Here is a 9,493-nt window from a genome sequence, read left to right as displayed (position 1 = left end):
TGGATTAAAACAGGTCCCTAGGGCTTGAAAGACTTGGTGGATTTCTAATTGAGAAGGGATTTTCAAGAGGAAAAATTGATAGTATCTTGTTCATTAAAATTAAGGAAAATGATATACTTTTAATTCAAATCTACGTAGATGATATAATATTTGGTGCTACAAATGAACATCTATGTAAAGAATTTGTAAAGTGTATGCAAGAAGAATTTGAAATGAGCATGATGGGTGAATTAAACTATTTTCTTGGGCTTCAAATTGAACAAGCAAAGAATGAGACAAAGATGAAAAGGGAAAATCCATAGACACAAAGCACTATAGAGGTATGATTGGAAGTTTATTATATCTAATAGCCAGTAGACCCGACATAATGTTTAGTGTGTGTATGTGTGCCCGTTTTCAATCAGTACCTAAGGAATCACACCTAATAGTTGTTAAAAGAATCCTAAGATGCTTAATAGGCACTATGGACTTAGGGCTATGGTACCCTAAGGACATCAATTTTGAAATGATTAGTTATTTAGATGCGGACTATGCCGGTTGTAAAATAGATAGAAAAAGTACAAGTGGTACATGCCACTTCTTAGGAAGATCTTTAGTTTCTCGGTTCTTTAAGAAACAAAACTTTGTGGCTTTGTCAACTGCTGAAGCTGAATATGTAGCAGCCGGGAGTTACTGTGCACAAACACTTTACATGAAATAGCAATTAAGAGATTTTCAATTTGAAATACACAACTATACCAATTAAGTGTGATAATACGAGTGTGATAAACATATCTAAAAATCCTATTTCACACTCAAGAACCAAACACATTGACATAAGACATCACTTCCTAAGAGATCATGTTAAAAAAGAAGACATCATTCTAGAATTCATCAATACAAATGATCAATGGGCTGATATCTTCACTAAACCTCTCTCAGAAAATAGATTTATAACCATTGGAAGAGAGCTTGGTCTACTATATAGTAGAAAAACTCACTGAAAGGACAAGCTTAAAGAAAAATCTACAGTCAGCCAACTGACTCTAAGGTCAGCCGACTGACTGAAGAATTCTTCCTGGAACAAAGGCCAATCAGCCAACTAACCTTGAGGTTAGCCGACTAACTGATAGAGCAACCCTGGACTCTTAAGTCATTTGAGTGGTCAATCAACTGACCTAGGGTTTTTCTCTTCGTACGCTCTAAGTTTGTTTTGGCATGTACTTTGATATGGTGAATGATACAACACTTAGTTTGGTTGCTTTCTTTCCCCTTGTTTCTTGAATAATAGATTCCTTGCTTATGTGTCATATGCTATATGTGTATATCTTGAAATTTTTAATGATGATGCAAAAATATTAATGATTTATGGCTTACTATATTTTTGAAAATATGAGCATAAAGTTATTAGGCATGTTTTAGAAACATGAGTTTTGAAATGACTTGACCATGTATGCTTATGATGGATCACATGAATAAATGAAAAATTGGCATCCATGAGTAGTGCATGATATGACATCAACGTTGGTAACTAAATAAGTATATTGGTATCCATGAATATATCACTTAGTTTTTTAGCAATACAACATAATTATGAGCATGTAACGATATTGGTAACATTGTCATGATCTTGGTATTTGAATGATGCATTATGCATGACAAACGTGATTTTTGAAGTATTTTTTTTTTCACAAATATGAATGTTGGGCACCATATGCATGATTGAAAATTCAAAGATGTCACAACACATATGCAATAAGAATGACAAGTATGAAATATGACTATTGAAGCACACTATATATATGCTATATTGCAATATATTGAGAAGTGTGTGTTCATCTGTTCATTTGAACATAATTTTTTTTCTTCTTTTTGATTGATGTCAAAAGGGGGAGTAGTATTGAGCAAAAATGAGCATGATAAAATTTAGCATTCAAAAATTCAAAAATTCAAACATGAGATATGTATCGAAAGAAAGAGGGAGAAGTATTTGATATTGAATGATCTTAAACTTGAATGATGAAATGAGCATGATATTGTATGATGAGCACGATTGTATAATATTGTAATTGGTCTTGAAACTACAAATATTGTAGAGAGTAAAATGATGCTTGTTGTAAGTGGGAGTCTCTTTAAGGCTCACTTATATTTTTTTTGCTCCTCATTTGTCATCATCAAAAAGGGGAAGATTGTTGGCCTAACTGGGCTTTTCAATATTGTTTTGATGATAACAAAATGAAGGATGCTTTAACATGCATTGTTGAGTGGTTTTAATTCAGGCTTAAGTAAAAGGATACTCACGATTAATCATGGAAGTAAGCTGAAGATCAAAGTAAATCAAATGAAAGTTTCTCAGAACATTGAAGAAATAAAAGATACATGAAGAGCTTAAAGGCCAAACAGACCTTGAAGTAAATACTAAACCTCTAGAGGCTGCAAGACTTAGTGATTAAGGAGATCATGCTTAGAAGAATATTTGTAAGTGTTGGTTTTGGTATATTCCCAAGAGGGGGGTGAATTGGAATTTTAAACTTTTCTCTTAAGTTAAGTCAAAAGTTAATGTGATTTGGTAACCTAGGGTCTTTCCATATAATCCCAAATGCACAGATAATATAAGATGCGGAAATTTAAATCATGCACATCATTCACATCATAACATACATGTGTAGTAAATATAAAGTGTGGAAATATAAACAGACACACGATATGTTATTGGGGTTCGACCAACTATGCCTACGTCCCCGCCTCTAGCTCGCAAGTCCTAGGATTCCAATAAAGGCTCACTTAACGGGTGGAGCGGCATCAATTACAAGTAGATCATTTGGCACAGGACTGACCTCAACCTTTACAATCAGGTCAATTAGCGGGGCTGACCTCAACTTATACCTTAACAGGATGGTGCACCTAACTTTCCTAACCAGGTCTAAGCCAATTCGGGACCTTTTCAGGCCCATGCTTGGAAATACAATAGTATTTTTCTCAATCAAGTCGGTACAGTGATTTTTCTTTCATGTAAAGCAGATATGTACCAAATATGTGCAAGCAATAATCAATCCACACAAACACATGTAAGAACTATAAGCTCAGTGGTGTAATATATCAACTCTCAAATATATTTGCAATCGATGTAATCAGTGCGTGAGAGTGCAATCAATAAAATCTTTGTATCACAAGATGTATTCAATCAATGTGCTCATACAAAGATATTAACCAAACAATCTATATATATATATATATATATATATATATATATATTTCAATTAACAGATTTTCTCATTCGTATGATGCTCAAGTAATGTATATGTTTGTCTTGCAAAAAGAGTTTAATCTTTTTATTCAACAAAAGATATAAGTCAATAAATATCGCAACAAATATTTTTATCACATAAACAAATATCTTTTCAAAGGTTTGTCAAGATAAAACACACAAGGGGTATATATCGACTTCCCCTGAATTATAACCGTTAGGAACATGGTTGGAATAATTAGAAAAGTTTTAACATTATTTAACTATTTTAAGCTTGTTTTACCGAGTTAACCACGGTAAAAAAATATAGGTCCAACTTGGGAGCACCAGTCGACCAAGACGAGTTCGGTCGACCCAACTTCTTGGGGTTCGATTGATCGGACCAAAAATGAACTGCCCGTTCGGTCGACTAGACATGTGTGTCCGAGGAGATTTTTCAATATTTTCGAGGTTCGGTCAACCAAGGTCATTTTGAACTAAATTGGTCAGTCAACTAGACCGTTGGATTCCCACACGTGGGAACTCAGTCGACCAGGTTGGTGGTATACAAAAGAGTCTCGGTCGACGAGGAGGTCAAAATGTTGACTTCATAAGGAGTTCAGTCAACTGGGGTCAAATGAACTGCGTGAGTTTGGTTAACCGGGCTATGGTCAACTTGTTAATCCAACACCGGTTCGATCGACCGAGCATTTTTGTACAGGGCAGTTCGGTCAATCGAGTGTGCACATTTAGTGCATTTTGGTCGTGTTTCAAGCATTCAATCACCCTAATCAAATGACCAATCATATGTATGCTTGACTGAGTGTCTTAAGGTCATTTCTAGGCCTTTTTTTGAGTGCACAGAAAAAATACGGTGTTGGTTGACCGTGTTCCCTAAGGTATTTCTGTGGTCATTTTGATTTTCAAGAGATGTGTAGGGACTTAGAGTCATTCTAAGGCCTTTGAGCTTGTAGTTCCTACATGCATGAAATGCAAATTATTACAGACCTTTTCTTAATTATATATTACATACCCGAATAGAAATTAAAACAATTAAATTATAACTAGGGTCTTCATTTTCTTTCAGGTTTCCGAGTGCCATCATATGATACCGCCAAGATAAACCTGCACATCAACTCGGCAGACATTAAATACCTGAGTATTTGTCATAATAAAATAGGGTATGATCCATAAGGTCAACAGTAAGTACTTCAAGTCATCACTATTTAGATATATGAAGCTCCTTATGATACAAAAACTTAGAGACTAGCATTTTTAAAATAAAATAAAAAAAACTTTTGAAAGTGTTTTTGAAAAGTTATAATTAAAATTTTCAAGTAAACTAGATTTTAAAGAAATTAGAAATAGAAAATATTTGAAAAGAGAAGACTGGCCAACCGACTCACTAGTACAAAAAGTGACCTAGTCGAGTGAGTTAGTGACCCAATCAAGTGAGTCAGCTGACTGACTCTGCGGAGAATTTTTGAATTTCAAACTTGCGGGAAAATTTTCAAAATTATTTCTATAATTTAATATTTTTTGAAAAGTTACCTAAATGGAAGATTTTCAAAATTAATTCTATAATTTAATATTTTTTGAAAAGTTACCTAAATGGAAGATTTTCAAAAATTAATTTTATAATTTAATATTTTTTGAAAAGTTACTTAAATGCTTCATGTTAAAGTCTATAAATATCTTCCTTGCTAAATGAAGAATACATTCAAGCAATACATGATTTCTATGCTAAAACTATCCTAAAGTTCATTCTTGATCACACCTTTGTTAGGGGAAAACTCTACAAAATTGTTGGATTAAAAAGGGGTTCTAATTTTGAGTTGCATCTAAAATTCTTATATCAATAAAAAAGAAACTTTGGTGACTTCTAAACCTTAAGCTTCACATTTTTTATTTAGTTTTGGTTTTGAAGTACGATTTGAGATTTAACTTGTACAACTTGCTCTATATTTGAGAGTGTTTTTGTACGCAAATATTCATTCCTTTCTACTTGATCTTTGACAGTTCAAGGTATTGTTGGATCATTGGACCAAGCATAGGTCGTTTCTTGGAGAGGTTTCTCTTCCTAAAAAAGAGGTTTGTTATTGTAAAGGTTTTTGTTCCACCCGGAAGGAATAAGGTATAGTGAAATCCTTAGGTGGTTGACCTAAGGCGAGGATGTAGGTTGGGATAAGTCGAACCTCATAAAAACTGTGGTGTCACTCTTTTTCCCTTACTCTCTTTTAATTTTTAGCAAAGATATAAACTGTGTGAATGTTATAATTCTTTCAATTATAAAAATAATGCACATTGGAAATTAAATAAATCTACGCCTAATTTGTTATTGGGTTTGCAGAAATCGAAAGGGAGCACGTTGATTAATCGATATTTTGCGAAAACCGTAAAGGAGTATGTTGATTGGTTAACAATCCAAAACCTATTAAGTGAAGGTCTATTTAAATTATAATCTTGAAAAATAGTTTAGATGATAGTTTAATTTTCAGTTCAAGAACAAACTTCAGCACTTGCACATTCATATACAGGGCTGCTAAATATTGCAAAGCTAATCTTAATTACTTGTATGGTGTTTGTTTGGTTTGAATTGGTTGTGTATGTTGTGGTTGCGGATTGAATAGTTGAAATAAGTGTTTATGTAGACTGCCTAATCAACAAGAATTTTAAGAAGTCTTTAAAAGATCATAGAAAATCAAGAACTCTTAAAAAGACCCTAAAGAATTTTTTAAATAACCCAATTCACCCCTCCCCCCCTCTTGGGACTACACCTTAGGTTTCAGTTTGGTTTTCACCTTTGGCTGAGCTGACCGATGTTGCCCACAACCGACCGAACCCTATTTGAAATTCAAATTTGCTGTGAGTGTTCAGCCGACCGTCGCCTTACACCGGTCAACCGAACCTCTCGAGTTCTGGTAATTATCAGCACTAAAATGCAATTAATTTTTTATTAGACAATTTCCAAAATGACGAGCATGTCCCTAACGGTCAAAATTTTCTAAAAATCTATATATACCCCTTCATAAGCCAAAATTAGCAACTTTGATTAGTCTTAAATTTCTCTCAAATTATTTTTAATTAAAGTTCCCCCAAATATTTTTTTATTACAAAACTTTTTTCTTTGGGGTAAAAATCTTTATACTCTCCCGACTCTCTTTCTTTCATTCTTTGAATATTTTCTATAAGAGAGCATTTTTGTTTGGGCATTTATTTTTTATTGCATTTATTGCAAAAACGTTTTGAGCATAAATCCTAGCTTTTCCAAACATCTTTTATTGCAAATCTTTGTTGGAGAAAACTTTTTATTACATTTTGATCTTTGAGGTTTTTATTGCATATCTCACTTTACATCAAAGATCATATGTTTTATTTTTGCAAAAATATTTTTTAAAAGCAAAAACTCTAGGGTCTCCTGATTTTTATTGACAAATATTTTTGGAGAAATATTTTATAGGGCTTCAATCTTTAAGTATCCATCATACACATTATTTTCAAAGATTGCAAATTCATTTTGAAAAACACCCTTACTCTACTGAGCATGATTTCATATCATATTTGAGAGTACATTGAGTTTTATTGTGTACATCTCTACTTGTATTTTTAGAAGCATTTTATATGTACAAAATGTTTTTAATGTAACGGTTGGGTTCAGCTTGTTAATTGAACTAAGGAGTCACTGCCCTGTAAGGGAGACCGATTGGGTTTAGCACGTAATTGAACTGGGGAGTCTTCGCCCCATAAGAGAGACCAGTTTGGCTTAGCCTGGTAATTGAGTTGGGGTATTCCTCGCCTCATAAGGAGAGGTGTGTAGGTTGGGGGTCAGCTTTGCAACGTGACCTGGGCTATTCCTCACCCAATAAGGAGAGGATTGTATGAGGCGTTGCTCTGCTTAGTTAAAGTGAGCACTTAGTGGAATCCTTAGGGGGTATGCCCCAGGCAGGGACGTAGGCTGGTTTGGTTGAACCTCAATAACAAATCTTGCGTCACTCTCTCTCTCTCTCTCTCTCTCTCTCTCTCTCTCTATATCTCATTTATATTTTTGCACTTAAATTTCTACATGTGTATGTTTTCATTTATCGTTATAATTATTTGCATGCACACCTCTATTTTAAATGAGATATCTTCCAAATATATGTCTGCATTAATCATTTTATTAATTTACATACACACGTGAAAATGGGATATGATATGTGGTGAATCGGCGTAAATATTTAATTTAGCCAAAATATTTTTAAATTTCAATTCACCCCCTCCCCCCTCTTGGGATCACACCAATTCCAACATGCTTAAAATAGAGATCCTAGTATACTTATGTCATATCAAGAAAATTAGAGATTCAAGCCAATATAAAATATCAAGTGATATATCCAATCCATTTGCCTAACATGTATATATCATTATGTTTGGTAAATATATATAATTTTATTGGACAAAGGATCCTATCTTGCTAAATGATTTTCTAATGCTATACATGCTTAATTATGAATATTTTAAATATAGCATATTTGTTCGGTTGACTTTTTGAGTCCTATCTCGTTTTTGATAATGAGAAATATAGGGTATTTAATGTTTGCTGAATTTGTGTGCAGGATAAATTGGTAATATCATACAGCACACAATGACTTGAAGAATATAAAGGCCCAGAAGATTCAATTCTTGTATTTTATATTCATTCATTTAGGGTCTGTATTATTAACCATCTATCAGTTTGTAATAATCTGCATATCATGCATGATAGGAACTTATAAGCTCAAGACCATAGACAGACCTTAGGGATCCCCCTTCGGTCAACCGACGCCGAATTTTTGGGACCATTTCAAAATGACCTTAGATGGACCTTAGGTTCCCACACTTAAGTGTACAAAGCCCTAACATAGTTCTCGTATTATCAGGGAAAGATTAGTGCAAAGAAAATGACCTTAGGTAAAAATCAGAAGGCATTTGGGTGACTGAACCTGGCAGTTCAATCTGCCTCGATTGACCGAACCGTGGATGGGTCAAAGTGTTGACCTGAGTTCGGCAAACCGAACAAAAAATGAACATATCTTCCATAGGCAACCGAACCTGTGTCAGGTACTTCTCCACAAACTCGGGCGCCCGAACCTCAGCTTTTAAATCATCCTCGGGTGACCAAACACATGAGTTCGGTTAAGCTAACTTCAGACCGGGCACCCGAAACGCGGATAGAATGGGAATCGCCTTAGTTCAGCAAACCGAGCCTATACTCGGGCACCCGAACCTTGAAAATGACTTTCAAGTTGTATTTGTTCGCGTGACCAAACTTAGGTTTAAGCAGCTGAAGACTCTCAAGTTGTTTTATTTTTACTGAGATTAAAAAAAGGTAAACAGGGTTAATTTTGTTAAATGATTTTAGAACAATTCTAATAATACCCTACATGTTCTTAACGGTTATAATTTTCCCTACTTCTATATATAGAGGCTCATTTGTGAAAATAAGTATGGTATTAGAAAAATCATTAGTGAAAAATCCTCTCAAATTCAAAAACGCTATTTTGCCTATACTACTTCAAATACTCTCATACACTCCTTCCTTTGATCAATCCAAGTATTGTGAAAGTTCTTATTATACTAGTCTTCTATTGTAAATTGCTTAATACTCTCATTTGTGCTATTGTTGATTGTTATTGATTTTGGAGAGTTAAGCAAGAGTTTACCCACATATTTAACTTGATAAATCTTGTGTTGGGAAAAATTCATTAGCTTGAGGATCTTAGCATTGTTATTACAAGATTCCTTAAGTAATAATTTTTTTGTACAAAATATTTTACAAAGCTTGATTTCAAACAACTCTTGTGCTTGATACAATTTGAGAAAATATTTTTGAGTTCGTTTGAATATTATTGCTAGCATCTTTGAAACAATAATTTGATATTGAGATTTGATATACTTAGGTTTCAAATATTAGCTTGTTAGAACACTCTTAAGCATAATTGAGATTATCATTGTATTGAGTCTAGATTGCACATATATACCACTGAACTTATCATTTTTACATGTTTGATATGCTTTGATTTATGATTGTGCTTAGTGGTACAAATCTTCTTGTGTAAGAAGCATTTTCATGTATGCAAAAATTTACATTTGTTGTATTCCAGGTGTGGGCTTGAAGAGGGAGACTAACCGTATTGAATAGTCACGAATTGGCTTAAACCCGGTTAGGAAAGTTAGGTGCACCATCTTGATAAGGTGTAGGTTGAGGTCAGCCCTATGAATTGACCTGGTTGTAACTGGTGCCGCTCCACCCGTTAAGTGAGTATTAAT

Source organism: Malania oleifera, chromosome 10 (genome assembly GCF_029873635.1).
Source record: "Malania oleifera isolate guangnan ecotype guangnan chromosome 10, ASM2987363v1, whole genome shotgun sequence".
NCBI classification, from domain to species: Eukaryota; Viridiplantae; Streptophyta; class Magnoliopsida; order Santalales; family Ximeniaceae; genus Malania; species Malania oleifera.
Note: the sequence above shows the minus strand (reverse complement) of the source record.